This window comes from Pelophylax lessonae, assembly GCF_965119305.1.
Source record: "Pelophylax lessonae genome assembly, chromosome: 9".
NCBI classification, from domain to species: Eukaryota; Metazoa; Chordata; class Amphibia; order Anura; family Ranidae; genus Pelophylax; species Pelophylax lessonae.
In genome coordinates this window covers 69205572-69227623 of record NC_138776.1, presented here as the reverse complement: position 1 = coordinate 69227623, position 22052 = coordinate 69205572, and the positions used below count along the sequence as shown (strand labels likewise).

Here is a 22052-nt window from a genome sequence, read left to right as displayed (position 1 = left end):
TGGCGGCCAGGGCCCGCTGCGGGCCACATGACAAGGTCCGATGGGCCGGATTCGGCCCGTGGGCCTTGTGTTTGACACCTGTGGCCTAAAGGTTCAATTTTAGTCTCATCAGACCAGAGCACCTTCCTCCATACATTTTGGTAGACTCCCACATGCCTTTTTGCAAACTCAAAACGTGCCATTTTGTTTTTTGCTGAAAGTAAGGGCTTTCTTCTGGGCACCCTGCCATAAAGCCCAACTCTATAGAGCATACGGCTTATTGTCATCCTATGTACAGATACTCCAGTCTCTGATGTGGAACTCTCCAGCTTCTCCAGGGTTACCTTAGGTCTCTGTGCTGCCTCTCTGATTAATGCCCTCCTTGCCCAGTCTGTAAGTTTTGGTGGGCAGCCATCTCTTGGCAGGTTTGCTGTTGTTTCATGTTCTTTCCATTTGGTTATGATAGATTTGATGGTGCTCCTGGGGATCAACAAAGATTTGGATTTTTTTTTTTATAACCTATCCCTGACTTGCACTTCTCAACAACATTGTCCCTTACTTAAGTTCCTTGGTCTTCATGGCAGTGTTTGGTTAGTGGTGCCTCTTGCTTAGGTGTTGCAGCCTCTGGGGCCTTTCAAAAAAGGTGTGTATATGTAATGCCAGATCATGTGACACTTAGATTGCACACAGGTGGATATCATTTCTCTAATTATGTGACTTCTGAAGGAAATTGGTTGCACCGGAGCTTTTTATGGGCTTCATAACAAAGGGGGTGAATACATACGCACATGGCAATTTTCTGTTTTTTATTTCTAAACAATAGTTTTATGCATATATTTTTCTCATTTCACTTCACCAACTTAGACTATTGTGTTCTGATCCATCACATAAAATTCAGATTAACAAAAAATTGAACTTAAAAGCTGTAATTGAACAAAATTGGTAAAACGTCAAGGGGGTGAATACTTTTACAAGGCACTGTAAGTGCTCATAGAAATGAAATTCAATGTAATCAAGCTCTCTGTACCACTGCTTGTAATGTTCCTTGCTCTCTCATATAGGGGTGGTGTGCCATATCATAATGAACTCCAGACACTGGGTGGTTTGTGTATTTGATAAATTACCAAGCTATGTAACACATTGGTGATCCCTTATACTTCCTTGGGGCTACCTAATTTATCACTAAATATTGATTGGTCAGCATGTCTTCCTTAGCCAGGAAAGGGTTGGTACTGCACTGTACAGGAGGTGGGTGGGGAGGGAGATGGGTATTTTTAGTATTGCCGTGGTTGCAAAGCACTTTGACCACCTTCATTGAGTAGCCTGATTGTTTTGCACTGTTGATTTTTTTTTACATTTCTTTGGGTTTTTTCTTTTTAAAAGTGTAATGTACTTTTTGAACAAAATTAATTTATTACTGTACTGTGTTTTTTGTATACTAAGAGCCAGTTCACACAGGCGTGACCCGACTTGCTGAGGCGACCTGTGAAGTCCTCGGAGCGGCCGGCACGGACTTCATATCATTGAAGTCAATGCAGGTCGCTCCTGGTCGCCCCAAAGAAGCTCAGGACCCTTTTTCTAAGTCGGAGCGACTTGTGTCGCTCCTATTAGAATGGGTCCTGTGCTACTCTATGGCAGGCGACCCACAGCGACTTGTGGGTCGCCCCAGTGTGAACGGGGTATTAAACTTAAAAAAAAAAATACTGTTCGTTTTGTATACTGTGTAAAAATGTAATAATAAAAACCTCTGAGGATCTGACAGCTGCTGCAGCTGGAGGATGCACCTAGCACTATATACAGTATGTTTAGGGCAATATGTGCCCAGGAATGAATGCCCAGATTCAAAGCAGGCTGCATTCTGGGTATTCATCGCTGGTGCATACTGCCCTAAGCAAAGTACTGCATTGCCCAGCTCCATTCAGCTGCAGCAGCTGTCAGACTCTCAGAGTTTGATAGGCTGCTGGCAGCGGGGCTGGATGGTGTGCCTGTGGACGGTGTGCTTGTATGTCCCAGCCACAGCTAAATCCTGGAGCCGCCTGCACTGTGGCTATATATCTAGTGTGCATGAGGCCTTACCAGCAGGGCCGCTGATAGAAATCATGGGGCCCCGTACAGCCTACCTGACGGGGCCCCCTTTAGCCCCACCCTCAACTCCACCCCTGGTCCCGCCCCAGACCCTGCCTTATATGTGCTGCTTTTACTAACAGAACAGTCTGGTTTTTCTCCTTGCTTTGCAGTGAGACTAAATAGCCAGATCACTGATCTGTGTACAAAGCATACAGCAAAGTCAGTATAACTAGCAGAAGATGGATATATATAGGCTCACAACATGCATTGCTCTTTTACGTTTGGAAAATTGTTACTGCCATCAGAACCTTATCACATGGGTATTTTGTTACATGGCAGGGTCTCTTAAAGAAATACAGTGATTATAAAAATTTGTCATCAGCCATTGCTGACCATTGCTTTTGAAAATGCTAGCTGCTTTACTGGCACATGATGCAGTGGCTTCAATACATTCTGCAATTTTAGCTAAAATTAGCAAAACTAATTTAGGTGGGTCTTATATTACAAAGCAAAGTATGCTTATTTAGTTAGGGCCCCTTCTCCATGCTGCAGTACAATTAAAAATAAAAACCTGTGGGGGAAAAAAAGTTAATAATTTACTTAGGAAACGTACTAAACCTGCAGCTTACATGTGCTCCATCCACAATATAGTGTGGCTCCCTCTGCTCACTGTAAGCTGTCTCTCCTTGCCACTGCTGCTGCCACCCGCCTCACATAAGCCTCTTGATCTCGGCTGCTGAGTGGGGACCTGAGCGGAGGAAGATCACTCTGCCAGGGTAGGCAATGGACAGCCACAGTGGCAGGCATCCGGGACTTTAGCACAGCAGCCAGCAACATGCGGAGCAGGTGCGGGAATGCGCATGCGCCGAAAATTGAAAAGAAAAAAGTCCCTCAACTGCTCCGCCTCCACCATCCCATAATCAGAAAGGGGCCCTGGAATTGCATGTAGTATATAACACCCCCTAAGCTAGAAGGAGTGGAATGAGCAGGGGGTGCATTTTGTCTGTGAGGCTGCCCGGGCCCTCCCTGCTAAGCTCATGTACTGGCTTATCAGTGGCCCTGCACTGAGAACCCTCAAGTGTTTTTCTAATGGGGTAATGTCTGTTGAGGACCATAGCATCAGGAAGTCCTGAACCTCTTGCAAGTCAGAACCCGGGATCCATAGGACCTTGAAGTGCCTAGCCCCGAACTGATCCACAATGGGGTCGGGCCCCAAAATCATGCCAATCAATAGCCCTGTCTATGAATGACTTGTAATGTCTCTATGGGTGGCCAGATGTAAATGCACTCATATCCATTTTACATCATGCTAGCTTTGATCTATAACATTTAGGTCTGCAGACCCGGAGGAAGGAGGGTGTATGGACACAAGTCCATTTACATCCAAACCCCCATAGACCTACATGGAACATTCAATCAGATCCGCATGTAAAGCTGACAGGCGGACCTAATTGAAAAGCTTGGTTGAAAGGCTATTTAAGGGGAGCGGTGGTAGTGGGAGGTAAAAACATGGCTCAGCTGCATGTTCTTACTCCCCCCTTTCCCCTTCCAAACACAAGAGTGAACTAGCAACTCATGCTTATAATCATATTCATTATGATGATCACAGCACAGCATGTACTATGGCTCTGTGTCACATGGCTGCTGGGTGCTGACTTTGTTAAGGCTGCACTGTGTTACAATCAGTATGGCCATAAGTTAACAAAGTCAGCACCCAAAAGCCATATAACACAGAGCCAGAGCCATAAAGTACATGCTGTGCTGTGATCATCATAATGAATATGATTATAAGCACACAGTCAGGGAGTCTGGGAGCTGTACCTTCCTTCCATAGAAGTCTGTCAGTGTCACTGTGTGCTGCTGGTCTGTGCACTGCTGAGCCCTCTCATCCATCTCTCATCAGTCACTTCCTCATTCCACAGCATGCACAAACGAATCACTCCGCCAGGGCGGCCGGAACTACATATTCATTCAGTGCAGCATATTCACAGTGCACAAGGTTAGTGTGCCTACGCCCCGAAAATGGAAATAAAGTCCCTCCTCTGCTATCACCTCCTGGGCCCCTCTGTTGACCTCATGGGGCCCAGGAAAGTATATTTATACACCCTGTAATGAAATTGAAGTGGGGGATGGAATTTAAAGGATTTCTATTTATTTAGGCAGAAGTTAACTTAAAGCTGCCCGGGCCCCTAGTGGAGCTCATGGAGCCCGGGCCCGGTACAGCAGGGCTGGTTGTACTGCCCTATCAGCGGCCCTGCTTACCAGTACTGTCAGAGCAATTATTCATGCCATCATTACATTTTTAAAACAACAGTTGACTGTAAGGTATTCCAAATCTTGAACGTGAACTCTGGTAACGCATTCCACAACACATCTAAAAATCTCTGATATTTCCCCACAAACTTACTTTAAATGTCTTGATCAATTGTGAATGAACTTCCCCTACAAAAAAAAGAGAGGAAAAAATATATAAATAAATGTATATCTTATATATGGCAAACATATGAATGCTGTTAGAGGCAGATAAGCACATTGTTTTGTCACACACTCATATTCAATGCTATAATTTCTATGTACTGTGCTGCACCCTGTATTTTATGATTAGGGCTATGGGCTCCACATCAGGTAATATCGAAAGGATATAAAAGGTCTACCTTTTTATTTTTTCTTGTGCGAAACAGGAATTTTAAAGTTCAGTGGGTCATCTATCATCTGTAATGAATCATAATCAACAGATGAAGCTTGCTGAAGTGTGCTCTCATCACACCGTCTGCAGAACTCTGATCTTCTGGATAAGGTTCTACTGTATGATGTACTAGAGACTGTAAAAATACATTACACATATAAGTAAACAGCATCAACGCAGGGCATTAATACAGCAGATAAAGCCCTTCTCCAGAAGCCTTTTCCATTTCTTAAATGAGAAATGCTGCAATGTGATCAAATAACCTGATTCTTCTTCAAAGTACTCATGCCATTTTTCAGCGTAATTTTATTCCATATGACAGAGTGTCCCACGTTTTTAAAATCACATTGTCCCATATTCCCCTCTTACTCATGCTGCAATCCCCAAACAATTAAAAACCATCAGCTTTTGAGACTGTGGTAGAATCCGACACTGGCGTGCCAATAAAACACAGCTAAACATTGAGGGAGAATTCAGATCTGTGCATTGAAGTAATTTGTGTACAGGGGTGCTTTGCCATTTATTTTGAATGGCACCCCAAAACACTAATAAAGTAATTGGCAAAACATCCACACTACAGCGCACCACAAAGCACATGCAGTAGTAGATGTGAGCCATGGCAAGAAAAAAAAATGGTGGTCCACAAACATTTCTGGCTGTGTTGTGGTGTACTGGCAGTAGGGTTGATTTACTAAAGGCAAATAGACTGTGCACTTTGCAAAGTGCAGTTGCCCTCTGCAAGTGGGCTTAGCAGAGCTTAGTAAATGAGGTAAAGCTTCCCTTTGCAAAGAAAACGCAATCACGTGCAAGCAAACAAAACAGCATTTTTGCTTGCACATGATTGGATGATGGAAATCAGCAGAGCTTCTGCTAATTCACTAAGCTCTGGAGCAACTGCACTTTGCAAAGTGCACAGTCTATTTGGCCTTTAGTAAATCAATTCCAGTATGTTCAAAATCAACAAACTACCTTAAAGTGGTTGTAAACCTCAGTCATATCTGAACAAAGCACATACTGCATATCTGTAGTGTTAATTATCTTTCTCTAAATGTTGTTTCTTTCTGGTGCTTTGTTTCTCTGTTATCAGCATGAGTCACTTATGACAAGTTTTCCTGACACATGAGATAAATTGTGACGGAGGAGGAGAGCTCAGCACACAGGTTGTCTATTCAGGATCTGTATCCTTTATTCAGTTGTGTGTGCTGTGTGAAGGGGGTGTGTGTAACTTTCCTCCAATCGGCTCTCACACTGTGTAACTGAATCTCTCTGCCCCCTCCTCTGTGATACTGCAGATAAACAAGTAAAATGTATGTAGGATGATTTGTTTCATCTCTGTGAATCAATAAAAACAATACAGGTGGGTCACCTTTAAAAGGAGTTGTATGAGGAGAACCAACCATGGTATGAGTTAACTGGAAAAAGCTTTATTGGAAAAAGACCAATCATCAAAACTTACACCGGAGTGGCTGTAACCTCCAAGCACCAGTTTGATTAAAAACAAAGTGGACAACGTTGTCACACACAAAAAACAAAAACAGCGCCCCACACTCACAATAATGCGCACCATATAGAGCCAGTAAGGTCTAACTCCTAATACCGGACTGAGAAAACGGGACGGGGGGGTATAAATTCCAAACCTATTCAAGCCTGCCCAGGGCCATGAACAGTAGGATACCCTAACTACTATAATATAATCTGGTTTCCTGTGTCCTTTGGGGTACAGCTTGGCTGAAGGCGAATTACTTCTGAGAACAGTCCATGCAAAACCTTCCTAGTCTTGAGGGCAAATGTCTGCAAATGAGTGTCAGTCTCGTATCACCAAGGGATTAGTACCATCTGCCAGTCTTCTGACCAATCTTCTGGCCTGAAGGTGGGGGTAGTCAAATGTGGCAATTGACACGCAAACAATAATTACTTGCAGATCCATGCATTCCTCACCATCTTTACAGATGGATAACTTCATACAAAGTTCCACTGATATCAGCAGAGGATGGTCAGATACTTGAACTCCTATCAGAATAGCGGCATTACAAATAGCAGTAGCTTGACAGTAGCTTGACAATTCACTCATCCTTTTTCCTCAGTTTGTGTGCCAATAAGGAGTATATTCGGTGATCAAAGACAGATGTCCCACATAAAAGCCGGCAAGTCGCCTTGTGGTTAGCACCGTGTGGCAAAGTGGCTCTCTCAAAGTCCTTGGCGTGTAACTGATAAGGTCTGTAAACACACCGGAACTTTTGCCATGGAGTGGATGGAATGCACAGAGCCCTGTGCCGTGACTGGCAGCTCCTTCGCCAGTAGCACAGCTGGAGTCTGCAGACCCGAAAAGAAGACAGGCGAAGATGGATGCGGCCTCCAGTGGGGACGACGCGGCTTAATGTTCTAGTATGAGATTTGCAAAAACGCAAATCTCACAGCAAAAGGCACTGCCGAAACAGATCAAAAGCAAACTGCATAGGTGTAACTGTGAACCAAGCCTTATGCTGGCCATACACATATCGATTTTCGGACGAAAATATTCATACAAAAAATCTTTGTACATTTGCTGATTGAAAGAATGTCGTTTGAAAATTTCACTTGCTTTTAACATTCAGTTTTAAAATGAATGTAATTTATGAAGGAAAACCACATACACTATCTGAAAATTCCTTTGATCAAGAAATTTTCTATTCTGCCCATTTCGAATTTTCCCGTCACTGTAGTTGAAAAAAAAAAACATTGATTTGACCCCACTAACGATTCTTAAAATGAAGATTTTTTTGAAGGAAGACATTTTTGTATGGCCAGCATAAGTGACAGCAGGCGCAGGGAGCTTTTATCAAGCCACCTGCCTATGGCGAGGGAGTCTGCCATACATATTATTTTACAGTTCTGTCTGGAAATCTGCAAAAAACAGTTTTTAATTTTATATTTCTTTAAATAAAAAATGTGATCTCTGAGTGATATTTACCAGATTCAGCCTCTAATTGTATATACCGTTTATCTTTTCTGTACGTTATTCTTAGAGTGGATTAGAGATTTTCATCCCTAACCATATAATTGGTTACTTATATTTACCACTGCATATAGATATTTAAGAATACTGTAAATTGCCTTTTTTTTAACTTTACATATTAACTAAATTATACACCACACTTTTTTAAGGTTATTGTCCAATTAATCAAAATCATAAATCGGACAACTTATCGATTATGAAAATAATCGTTAGTTGCAGCCCTAAATTTAGGTGAATTAGAAAACCATGATGCAACAAACATTTCCCTAAATAATATAGCAGATGGGCAAACACCTATTGTTCCTACCCCCTTGAACAGCTACCATGCACTGGTGGGACTTCATATCAGTTCTACATTAGAAAGGTTTCTAAACGTTTTAACTTCTCAAGCTCAGAAATGCAGCTCAACTTTAATGCCCCTTTCACACAGGCATTCAGTCATTTTTGACCCATGACTACATTTACCATAAACTGCCATGTATCCCTATTAGTGACCGGACCTGCATCCACCTATATCTGCCTACGTTATAAGGAGGAGCAAGATATAACTGAAATTCCTCAGCACCACACCCCAAGAAAATGCAAATCTAACCAGAAACAAATACAGCAGGCGGTCCCTGGATTACAAACAGCTCCTACTTACAAACGGAGGGAGGCAACAGGAAGTGAGAGAAAATCCAAGCCTAGGAGGGGAAATTCACTCCTGTAAGAGTTATTATGGGAAAAAGGTATCTCTACTGAAGCTTTATCACCAATCCTTTAAACCCAGCATCCTCCTACCCTCTGGTAATTTTTACCGGATTTTAATTATACGGCTCCTCTTGGTGTATCTGGACACTCAAGTGGTATGTATTGACTACTTATATGCTTCGATAAAACTACTCTTATATGTATCTGTTATTTAAAGCATTTGCTTTTTGTCTATATAGGTGAAGTCATATGGTTTGAAGTCTACGGAACCCCTGAAGAAGGGTTTTCTACCCGAAATGCGTAGGGTTTCGACCTTACCATATATACCCTTGAGATCCCCATACCTCGTAAGAGCTGTAATTTCATGCAAGTTTTAACATTATATGTTTCTGATCGTATTTTTTCTTTGGTACTTTTTATGTGTAAACCAATAAAGTATTTTATGTTTTGAACCAAATATCATTGTTTGTTTGGGTGTCCAGTCGCCTACATATTCCCACCAATCTGGGGGTTTTCCTTTTTTCCTATCAAATAGGGATGATGGCTACTGGCACCTAGGTATTAAGTGATGAGGAACCACATATCACCAATCCTTGTTTCCACAACAACCCAAAATGTTCAAAATCCAATTGTCATAGGGACAGAAAGTGAGGTGAAAATTTCTGAACTGGGACATAGACAGCAAAACAAATGTTACAGGGGTGTTAACCCTTCCCTATGTTATCGAAAAACCTTAAAGAATTATTTTTTAGCTGGAGTTACACTTAAAAATGTACCTGTTCTGGCTTACATACACATTCAACTTAAGAACACACCTACAGAACCTATCTTGTTTGTAACTCGGGGACTGCCTGTAGTGTGTGGGATTTTTAAGGTGCCTATATATCCACCCTCAGGGAAAAAAAAAACACACTATCAACTTAAAATTACAGTTTATTTTATTAAAAACAATATCCGTTTAAAAGGAAAATAATTCCAATAAAAAATTAAAAGTAACAAACACAATGTCTGTATAAAGTATAACTAAAGGAAAAACTTTTTAGTTTTGGACAGAGTAGAGAGAGGTTAGAATACCGGTCTCCCGTTAAGGAGATTCAACCTCTCTTTTTCTCCTATTTACCATTATCACTGAAAGTGAAAGTAAAAGAAAACCCCAACAACTTGGGTTGTCCCCAGAAAAGTAATAGAGGGGAAGTTCTGGTGACCTGGGGGTCCCCAAGGAATTCCCTTAAATTGCAGGGATTTCCTCTCACTTTCTGTTTGGCTATTGGACAGGAAGTGAAGGGAAATCTCCGCAATGGGACACAGATGGCGAAAATAAATCTGACAGAGGTTATAACCCTCCCTTACTCTATCCAAAATGATAAAAAAAATAATAATAATTGCCTATAGTTCTACTTTAACACCCTCCTCATAACGATCTTGGTACATAATATTGAACATAGAAAATACAAAGCCACAGACATCAATATACGCATTATATTAGGAATGTATGGATGCTGTATCCCAAATCAGCCTACATCTAGGTCTATTCAGATTTGTTGCGACTAAAAGTAAAAAGTTTGTGTCCAGGTCCACTGGGCAGTTGCCTGCCTGAATACATTTGGCCACTCAGTCTCATAGCAATTACATGGGTCCCCTTTGCCTACAGCAGAAGATGGAAGAAAATCGGGAACACAGATGTCAGATTTGTGACATCCATTTCCGTTCTGATACGACTCAGCAGAGGATCAGTCTACTGTAGGATCCCCTGCTAAGATGAGATGGAGAGTGCAAGTGTGAAAGGGGCTTAACAACCAAGGGCAGCTATAATGCAATAGAGCTGTAGGACTGACGTGAATGAAATCTCTCAGAGGCTGTTTTATGAATCCGTGTGAATCTGGCGTGTTGTAAGCCTGATATTACAGAATTGGCCGGAGGCTCGAATCACCCATTGGCTTCCTATAATTCTCAACAACTCTGGCTTAGTTGTCTTTTCCCCTTAGGTCCCATGTCTACCCATCAGTTTCTATGAGGCTCCTTTCACACTTGACTCCAAAGTTGCGTGACTTTGAAATGCAACTTTGAATGGATGCGACTTGGGCTTTGACCAATGACAATGGACAACTGTCGCATTTATAACATTCAGGTGTGCCTTTCATGTGACTTTTGAGAGTTTACATTGCAGTCTATGGTAGGGATCGACCGATTATCGGCAAGGCCGATATATCGAGGGCCGATATTGACTTTTGTCAATATATCTGTATCGGCCCTGGAACTGGCCAATATTCCAAATATTGCTCATGTAAGGGTAAAATTATGTCACATAGCATAATTCCGTGGACAAATGTTATTGAATATGCCACTCACATATGTACAAATTAAAGATATAAGCAATTCCACATTAGCAGATCTGCTGGCAGATCGGTGTCTCTCACCCACTTGCCGCAAGTGACAACTGGGTGATACCGCTCTGTCTGATCCGACCGCCACCGAGATCGTCGTACGATGACGATCTCGGAGGTCAAGTGGTTAATAAACAAATATTAACATGTTCAGTAACAGATTTGTGTCGAAAATTGTGTTTATTTTGCAAAATTTTTAATTTTCAAAATATCGGCCGATATGCAATGGGCAAAATATCGGTATCGGTAACGAAAAATGTATATATCGGTCGATCACTAGTCTATGGCACTCAAGTTGCATGAAATTCAAAAGCAGACTTGGAGGCAACCTTCGTTTGCCCCCAATGGGAAGATAAATGGTCTATCTCGGTACCCAAGGATCACAATAACGCGTTCAAAAATATAAAGTTTTATTTATCCATAGTAAAAACAAAGACATATGTCCATAAATGTAGAAGCAATTAAAGAGGCATTTAAAAAATCCTAAGTATTCCAAGCTGTTTTTTTGCTGGTAAGGTGCAACTTCTCTTTGGGAATATGCTGAATACTTTATTGTCCACAAGTGTGAATGGAGCCTTAGAGGGTAGCTACTGGATTTCCTATTTAGATGATGTCACAGAGATTGGTCTGTATAGTAGGAACCTTGTGAGTACTTCTGAAAGCATTCACTTTCATCAACAATAAAATATCACCTTTGGGTGGGCTTTGCCTTTAAAGTATAACTTAAAGACTTAGGGTCCTTTCACACGGTGCGGACCGTATTTTGGTCCGCTCCGACACTTTTTTTTTTACGGACACGGGTGACACTTGTGTCATCCGGTCCGTATGTCCGCATATCATCCCATCCGTTTGCGGATGATATACGGACATAATGTATGTCTATGGGCATTGCGGATGTCAGCGGATGACACCGCTGACATCCGATTTTGCGTCCTTTCCATTTTTTAAACAGAAGAAAAATAGGGTTCTGTTCCGTTCCAAAAAACGGAACAGAACTGAAAGGACGAAAATCGGATGTCAGTGGATGGTCATCCGCTGACATCCGCAACCCCATTGACATGCATTATGCCCGTATATCACCCGCAAACGGATGGGGTGATATACGGACATACGGAACGCCCGTGTGAAAGAGGCCTTACACTTTTTTCTTTAGTGTTGAATAGAGTGGAGAGGGATTAGACCGGTCAGGTTTATATTGCTGTCTGTGCCCCCATTAGGGAGATTCATCCTCTCTATTTGTCCTGTTTGCCATTATTGTTGAACGTGAAAGTAAAAGAAAACTCCAACATATTAAAATGTCCCCAGAAAGGTAATAAAGGGGAAATCTTCCAATGGTGACACTAACTCTGGTGACAACCAGGGATTCCCTCTTTTTGCAAGGGTTTCCTCTCACTTCCTGTTTTGGCTGTGGGACAGGAAGTGAGAATAAATCTCCCCAATGGGACACAGATGGCAAAATGAAAAAAAAAAGTTTTGCCTATAGTTCTACCTTATGCTACAGTGTAACATTGCCACCATAGTGAATGCCACAGACTACAAACTGAAGGTCTGTAAAGTTTACTGGTTGGGAAATTAAACACCCACAAAGACAGAGAAGAGGCCATGTGGTCGTTGCATTGCCTTCAGGTTATAAAAAGTAGCTTAGGGGTAGCATTGTATTTTTATTCAAGACACAAAAGAAGCACCTTTTTACCCTCAAGATAAGCCCTGGTTCACACTGGTGAGATTTGTCATGCAATTTGATAGTTCAAAATCGCATGGCGAGTCACACCCCATTGCCGAAAATGGAACCGTTCAAATTGTTTCGACTCAAATCGCAGCAGCTTTGAACAAGGTTCCTGCACTACACTTCTTTTGAGATTTCATTGCAACTTGCATAGATTTCTGTTAAATGAAGTTGCAAGCCGCAATGAAATCGAAGTGCAAATCGCACTGATCTGCAGCTTTGAAATCACGGTGAAGTAGTGCGATTGCAAAATTGTTTCGGGCTGAGTGATTTGGCAATTCTGACGTGGTTTACATAAAGTGTGATTTTTAATGATAGGTCCACAGAAATCTGCAATGGCTAATGCTACAGTTTTCCTGCTCACCACTTTTCATGAATGAGCTGTGGAAGTGGCTAAAGCCAGCCGTGCCTTGAATATAAATTCTAGTACATACAAAGAAAGGAAAAGAAAACTCTACTACCTCTGAAATGGCAGGAGAGATTTTTACTCACATCATATTTGCTTCATCCCTCCTCAGAGACTGTATGCAAATAATATGAAGGGCCCGCATTTCATAGCCCATTAGTTTATCAACATTTCCATGTGAATGACAAAATAAACCTTTCAAAAGAATACGCTGCATGAAAAAAGAAGCAGTAAAGGATACATGCATCTGTCATACAGTAATTTTCTGTGACTAGCATGGAATGTATCACATACAGCACCATTTCCATACTGCACTGATCAATGAAGATGGCTGGGTATACTAACAGCAGCCGTGACCCCCACCCACCCATATAACCCAGAGTCCTGTTATATTCTACCAAAACATAGAATTACAAAGGGATACATTGCAGGAAGGATTTCAGGCTAAAAACTCCAAATCCACAAACGGTAACTGCTTTTCCTGACAAAAATATGAAATACTGTTCAACCAGTCTTGTAATTCAAACATCTCTGCACAGACAGGAAAACAACTTCATTATTTCCCAGTTCAAATTTTCAGCTGTACATCCCCATAGCTCATTGGTCGAAGAATCAGCTTCATGATGCAGCCTCATTATCTTGTGTGCATTCTGGTGACACAGGAAGCTGTAAAACGTACCTGAAAAATGTAATCTTCATGGCTATGCACTCATGGTAAATGTGTTTGAATCAGAAGACTGACTGAACAGAACTACAGATCCATTAGCAGGTAAAGCAGTTCCCATGTATGTATGTCAGCATTGTTTAGCAGTTTCCCTGAAGGTCTGCTATATATAAGGCCTCTTTCACAGTGAAAGGGGCCTAAGGAAAAAAGTGAAAGATTCGTATGACAGGAGAGTGTGACCGGCTCTCAGTGAAGCAGGTGTACACAGCTCCAGGGCGGCCGCGGCCGGAATTGCAGAAGGGTCCCGTGCGTCTTTGGCTCTGTTTCAGGTGTGAATTCACGCAAAAATTCAGACCTGATTCGCACCTGAAACGGTGAACAGGGACGCACTGGACCCCTGTTGCGACCCATGGCCACAGCAAGTGTGAATCCAATCTTAAAGTGGACCTTTCCCCCAAAAAACCTAAAATGCCCCAGTGCAGGCAAAACCTGTGTTTGTGTTTTCACAAGTCTTGGCCATTGGATTATTGGTTATTATTGTTCTCCCAGGACTGCAAGAAAACAGATCACACTGACCTGTAAATGTTCTTCCATGCCTAGTGTGGTCAGTTTGTTATAGGAACGCAGAGGGACTGTCAGGATCACCAGATATTTTACACAAAAGCAAGCAATGCAAAGAGAACAGGATACTTTTTAAAGAGGAGCTCCAAGCTCCTTTAGAAAAAAATTAAAAGTCAGCAGCTACAAATATTCTTTACCCAAGGCAATTTTTTAATCGGCTCTAGGATGCTGCTGCCGCCATCTTGTCTAACGGAGACCAGCAGTGAAGCCTTGGGGCTTCACAGCCGGTTCCCTACTGTGCAGGCACGAAGTGCGCTGTGCTTTGTGAATAGCCCGGCGGCGGGGGGAATGAGGAGGGGGGGCCAAACTTGCATTTCCTGGTTCCCTGAGGCACTGGTGACATAGCCAGAGCATCAATGGTTAATGGTTTTCCTGGAAATGCCATGTCGCCCGTGCCTTCTAGGAAGATCTTACACATGTGCAGAAAGAGCTGTGGGTCCATTTATGATTGTTCAATAATAAAACTGCTCCACGGCTCTTACTTCGCATGCATCATTTCAGGCACGCTTCCATGCATGTGCTTTACAACCTGTGGAGCCGTTTGATATTCATAGCCGCCGTCATATTCCATTGATATTCATAGCAAACCGCTTCACAGCTCTACAGTGCATGCGCAGCAGAATTTGTGCATGCAGTCAGGCCCCGTTCACATTGGGGCGATCCGACTTCCCCAAGCGACCACACAGGTCGCGGCGCGCTGCTCACACCGTGACCTCGGAGCGGCCGGCACGGACTTCATAACATTGAAGTCTATGCAGGTCGCTCCAGGTCGCCCCAAAGAAGCTCTGGACCCTTTTTTCTAAATCAGAGCGACTTGTGTCGCTCCTATTAGAACGGGTCCATAGCTTCTGTATGGCAGGCGACCTGTCAGGCGACCAGGTCGCCTGACAGGTCGCCCCAGTGTGAACGGGGGCTAAGAGCTGTTGAGAAGTTGTATTGTTAAACAATCCCAAATGCTCCATAGCTTGTACAGTGCATGATTGAGATCAGATGAGACAGCAGTAGGTTGGCTTAGAATAAAAAAGAAGAAGTCGGCCACCAATGTTAGTTTAAAAATTGTTGCCACAGTTTTTCATTTGCCAAGGGGAACAGACTACAGAGGCTGCAAATAGCATAAAATAAAAAATCGAATAATTATAGCTAAGTAGAGGTGCTTTTAAAAACGTCAGTGTCCATGGAGCCTAAGGCCCCTTTCACACAGGGTGGAATCTGTCCAAGCAGATCTGCCTGCTCAGCGAGGGATCTGTCCGCTGATCCCCGCTGAGCAGGCAGATGATAGGTCCGTGTCCGCTCCGCTATGCAGAATGGACATGGACACAGCCAACTGCTCTCTATGGGGGGGAGTCAAATGGAATCTAACTGAATGTCGGTTTCCATCCGATTGTCATCCGATCTGATCCGAAGACCGCATCCGGTGCCGGCAGGTGTCAGCGGAGGCATGTCCATTGACATCGGCCTCCCCATAGAGAACAATGGGTGGTCCGATCGGGTCTGCCTGAAAAATGGACAGGTAGACCCGATTGGTCCACTGTTGTGCATGGAGCCTAAATGAACACATTTCTGAATGTATCTTCCTCTAGAACAGTATCTGTTTCTTCACAGCATCCAATTAATTTCAACTCTTACTTCTGACAACATTGCTACAATCCATGAAAGTTCTTGGCCTTCTAATTGGATTCAAAACTATACAGAAAATAGTATTTTTCAAACAAAAGTTTAAACTGAAAACTGAAAAGGTCTGGCAACACCAATAGATATTATGTAAAATGTGGACAAAAGAACGTTTGAACATTTCTTATTTAGCATAAGGAGATAAAAGTTTTTTTTTCCTCTGCTGGGGCTTTGAATACCAACTTGGTAACAAACGGTGTCCACACACAGCCAAATTAGAGTATCTCCTTTGATAATCGGGCGAGAATAAGGTCGTGTAAGGCTCCACTATGGGGATAATGACTGTTTGCGATGGTCTGAAGCGCTTCCTATTAAGACAACTAGTACAAGTGCCTACTGGTGTATAGGGCAAATCAAGTTGGAGTTACACAGAAGAGGACAGACATGCTGCCAAAGCCTGATCAGTGAAGAAGAGGAAAATATGTGTACACATATTAAGGAAAAAAATAAACTTGTTTAGTTAATAAGTATTGGGAATGAACATGTTTGGGTGCTGGCGGACTGAAAGAAAGAAGTATTTTTATTATATGAATTGTGTGTTTGTTCATAAACAGTTTAGGTTTTAGGAATGTATTTTTTAGATTATTTGAGGTAATCATTAGTTTATTTCTTCACTGTCTGCCATTTAGTATACATCTGTTGGGAGGGGATGTTCAGAATAATGGGCAGAGTAGGAAGGAGTTAATAAGGGCTAACTGAGGCTAGGTACAGAGTAAATGGGGCTCAAATGGAACAAAGGAACACATTGTATTATTATTTTTATTCACACCTGTTTAGCCCCTTTCGATAGTAATAAAATTAAAGAAAAGAAAGAAAAAACTTAACCACTTAAGCCCCGGAAGATTTTACCCCCTTCCTGACCAGGGGGTTTTTTGCGATTTTTTACTGCGTGATTTTAACGGACAATTGCGCGGTCGTGCAACGCTGTACCTAAACGAATTTCACGTCCTTTTTTTTCCCACAAACAGAGCTTTCTTTTGGTGGTATTTGATCACCTGTGCGATTTTTTGATCATGCGCTATAAACAAAAAAAGAGCGGAAATTTTGCAAAAATCACTTTTTTTTTATTTGAAATTCCCCCCCAAAAAAAAATGTAAAAATCAAAATGTTTTAACATTTTCGGCCAATTTGTTTTATGCTACATATGTTTGGTAAAAAAAAAAATCACAAAAAGCATATTTTGATTGGTTTGCGCAAAAGTTATCGCGTTTACTAACAAAGGGAAATATTTTTGTCATTCTTGGTGGTTTTTTTTTTTAACGAGTAAAGGCGGCGATCTGCGATTTTTTTGCGGTACTGCGACATTGCGGCGGACAGATCGGACCCTTGACTGACATTTTTGACACTTTTGGGGGTACCAGTGACATTTCTACAGTAATCAGTGCTGTACATATGCACTGTTACTGTAAAAATGACACTGGCAGGGAAGAGGTTAACTGTATTGGAGAGGGAGGGGTTAAGTGTGTCCTAGGGGCGTGTTTCTAACTGTAGTGGGACATGTCTCCTATTGTAAAAACAAAGATCAACTGTTCTACATAGTAGAACCGTCTGATCTCCATTTTTACACAGGGGAGAATGACAGGCGGCTTGTTTACATAAGCTGCCCGCCTTTCTCCCGCTCTACCGACGATCGTAGTGTGACCGGCGGACATCGGGTCCGCCGGTCACATGCACGGACACCTCTGTGAACGAGCCGGGGCGGGCACGCGCCTCAGCGGGCGCGCGCTCGCCCGCTATTGGCTCAAAAGCTGGTCACAGGCTAGCGATGTAGATCTACGTCACTCTGCCTGGCCGGGGCTGACTGCCGCAGTAAATATACTGTGCGCAGTCGGCAAGCAGTTAAAATTATCCTAATATAATAATAAAAAAAAAAACACTGACAGCACCTCAGTCACCCACACACTCACCTCAATGGTACTGCACAGCATAGGGTGTGCACATGTATGTAAACATAAGTTATGACAAGTGTCCCGAAAGCCGCACATCCGATCAAAGGACAGGAGAATGCAACTTACCATCGCACAGTGGGATTTGATTGGATGTGCGGCTTTCGGGACACTTGTCATTTCTAGTATCGTTTGAAGCATAGACGAGCTCCCTTCCCCGCCAGCACCCTCAGCGGCAGGCACGGGACATTGTTCCTATAAACTACCTAAGTGGCTTACACACATTTCCTTGGTAAACATTGGTTATGCCACACATGTGAGGTAAAGACTTTTGAAGTGTCACCTATGGAGAATTTTGGGTAACATCATTTTTTTTCTTTTTTTTTTTTGCAACAAACTTAACAGAAGTTCCTCTAGGTTTCTAAATATATCAATAGGGTGATGGAGTCACCAGAATAACAATGTAGGCCAAAAAAGTAGAAAAAAACCTGGCTAGGACAAAACCAACACTCCTAACCCATATAACTGAATATCCATATAAGAATGCCAAACGTACCAATGTGAAACGTTAGATAATAAATATTTATTTGCAATGACAAATATTTAACCTCCTGCTGACTGCTCACAGTAAATATACAGTGAGTGGTCAGTAGGTGCAGGCACAGTAATGTACATTTGTGCATTGCTGGCTTCCTTCTGGCGACTTATGCTGTGATTGTGTTGTTTACAAAACTAACAGAACTCTGTAGGCAGTGAACAGTGATCTGAACAGCAGGGAGAAAAAAACAGCCAGATCAGTAAGTAAAAGCAGTAAACGTTACATACATTACACTTGATAGGAACACAATGAACCCCTTCATTTCCCCTAGATGTTAACCCCTTCCCAGCCAATGTTATTAGTACAGTGTCAGTGTACAGTATTATCACTGATCACTGTATTGGTGTTACTAGTAGGGATGCACCGATCCGATATTCGGATCGGATATCGGCCCCGATATGGGCAAAATAGCTGGATCGGGGATCGGTAAAATTAACAGATCCACGGGCCGATCCGGTTTTGCTCTTTATAGCTTGTGAGGGAGCAGAGAACAGCTGTCAAAGAAAAAAAAAAAGAGCCTCCTGCAAACGCCTTTCAACTCTCCCAGTTAAGTAAACACAATGATTACAATGTATCTTTGCGTTCGTCTGCCGGAGGGAAGTTTAACCTCTTAAAGACTAAACCCATGACATTTTAGATTTTGAATGCACAATGTTATAAGGTATCTGCTGATACCGATCCGGAAGTATTATTTTGTTATAAGCTCACAAAACAGTACTTCCGGATCGGACTCAGGATCGGCGATTTCACAAAGCAAAGGATCGGGACCAAAAAAGTCTGATCGGTGCATCCCTAGTCACTAGCGACGTCAGTGTCGGTTAGTGACCCTTCCAGATAGTGTCTGTTAGTGCCAAATTTCCCACCACACTATCACAGTCCCACAATAAGTCGCTGATCACCACCATTACTGTATAGCGTCTATAGCTGCGTAAATTCCAGTATATAAACCATAGTTTGTAGACGCTATAACTTTCATACAAACTAATTAATATACACTTATTGCGATTCTTTTTTGCCAAAAACATGTAGCAAAATACATTGTGGCCAAAATTCATAAAGAAATTAGATTTCTTTTAAAAAAAATTTTTAATGGATATGTTGTTTATTGGAAAGCAGAAAATATTGATTTTTTTTTTTCAAAATGTTAGGTTTTTTTTCTTTTATATTAAAAAAAATAAAATAAAAGAGTGGTGATCAAATAGCACCAAAAAAAAAAAAACACTCTACTTGTGTGAAAAAAATATATATAATTTTTATTTCCACACAGTCTTGCATGACCACGCAATTAACAGTCAGCGCAGTGCTGAATTGCAAAAAATGTCCTGATCATGAAAGGGGTAAAATCTTATGGAGGCCAAGATGTTAAAGCCACTTGGTCAAGAAATTTAAATAAGCATACTATAAGCACCACTACTCTCTCCAAATATCCTGTATCCTGCTCCTAAATATCCATGTGAAGATAATAAAAATTAAATTCAATAAATATCTTTCTGGATAGGGATCTCTTCATATAAAGTATGATGGACTCTAGTACTGATGTAGGAACACTCTACACATTGCCCATCACTTTCATGGGTTTCAATGTGTGAAAAACTTGATTGAGTTTCTAGGTATAGGTTACAGATCCATATATGTACAACCTCCTTCTTTTGGGGGGCAAAGGTAGCGCTCAACCACTGTCCAACCATCAGAAAATACCTGCCAAACTCAAACATAGTGTGATAGGGTGAAAAATGGCTGCAAATTGATATTGTGAATTCCAAATGCTGGTGTCCATGTGCTGAGTAAGTGAATGTTGTCTGATTCAAAGGGTGTCCTACCCAGAGGGCTCAATGGCATCATAGGCTATACATACATGTGTCATTCCAGACAAGTAAGGTGAATCCACCTGGTATATATCACACAGAATTAAACATTGTAACATGTAAACTGTGCACAGCAAAATATCACTTTATCTCAAGCACTTGAGCCCAAATGTATAACCTCAAGTTCACAAGGCTCATACCAGTTCAATGCCGTAATAAGAATAAACCTCACAAATGGCTATTGCCATTCCAGGAATTGTATATACTTATCAAAATCCAAGATTGTGAAGTAGCAGGTTGGGGTATAGTGGTGAATTATCAGTGCCTGACCAGTTTCACATGCTTGACCAGGGGCATCAGCAGCAAATATTGTGCAACATAAAAACCCCGCAACAGCCACCATTTTATTCTCCAGGGTCACTGTTTTCAGAAAATATATAATTGCCAAGGGGTTAAAAGTCGTTTCTGGCAAAAAATGCAGATTTTAACATGTGTGCAAAAGATTTAAAAATTGCCTTGGTAGATTGGTTAATCAGGACATTGTATGACACTGCTGTGCATGCCCATGTGCGTAGCAAGGGCACTGGAAAACAGCATAGGAAAGGTGCGAATGAGGCAGAACATGCTCTCTGAAGGTAAAAAGCTGTATGTATGAGCAACACCAGTTCTAAAAAAGTTGGGACGCTGTGGAAAATCTAAAAAAAAAACAGAATGCAATGATTTGCACATTTCATAAACCCATATTTTATTCACAGTAGATAATAGAAAACATATCAAATGTTTACACTGAGAAAATGTACCATTTTTTTAAAAAATAGGGTAGTTTTGAAATGAATGGCAGCCCTGAGATAGAACAACAAAAAGCTGGTACTTAAGCCCCGTACACACGTAGCGATTGTCGGCCGTAAATATTCGGCCGCAGAACGATCGTCCGATTGTCGGCTTGTTAGTATGATGCTTCCGACAACCGACAGCGACTTTTCGGCCGAACAGACTCTGTTGTGCAGGCATTAAAATTTTTGTTGGCCAACACCAGAACGGCCGATTGTTCGCCAGTCAATACAGAATTCGGCCGACAAACAGCCGATTAGCAAGACTGGGCATGCTCAGAAAAGAAAAAACACACGGAAAGTTAACCATCACATGACATCACTTCTGCAGTTGGCTGTTGTTGACCGACAAAATTCATGTGCAGTCTTTTGCAGTTTTCAGCCGACAGGACAGCACCGGACAAAAGACGGCCGATCGTTCGGCCGACATTCGGTACGTGTGTACGGGGCTTTACTACAAGTAAGTGCTACTAACAAGGAAGAACTGGAAGAACATTTTGCAACTGAGCCTAATTGGCAACAGGTCCATAAAATATGATTGGGTATAAAAAGAGCATCTTAGAGAATCTACGCTGAATGGACCCCCACCTAGCCACATCCAAAATATCATAAAATAGAAAGAGAAAAATAGAGCCCTAATTTTTTAAAACAAGGCCGACATTGTAGGCATAACATGAGGCAATTTGTATTTAAAAAAGAATAATCTTTTATTTCACAAATATTAAGAGACAACTATATAAAAATAATCTGCTACTGCCCATTTTCCTACATTCAAAGTTTATCAGGCAAGCATAAGTAATTTATAATATTTGAATCATTTTTGAGAATGTAATCTATAGACACACATACGTACATGAATATATTACAGCTGCATGATTCTGGATAAAATGAGAATCACGATTTTGTTACTTAGAATTAAGGTCACGATTCTCGGCGTAACACATTATAAAAAAAAAAAATTGGGCTAACTTTACTGTTTAGTTTTTTTTTTTAAATTCATTAAAGTGTATTTTTCCCCTAAAAATTGCTTTTGAAAGTCCGCTG

At 41.7% G+C, this 22052-nt stretch overlaps 1 long non-coding RNA gene across 1 annotated transcript in view; it reads right to left on the bottom strand.

The window, feature by feature from the left end:
* Positions 1-22052, bottom strand: part of LOC309563658 — a 115124-nt gene that overhangs the window by 77991 nt on the left and 15081 nt on the right. Inside the window, exon 2 of the long non-coding RNA XR_014225725.1 lies at positions 4454-4488. This is a non-coding gene — a long non-coding RNA (uncharacterized lncRNA). The remainder of the gene's footprint in view (positions 1-4453; positions 4489-22052) is intronic.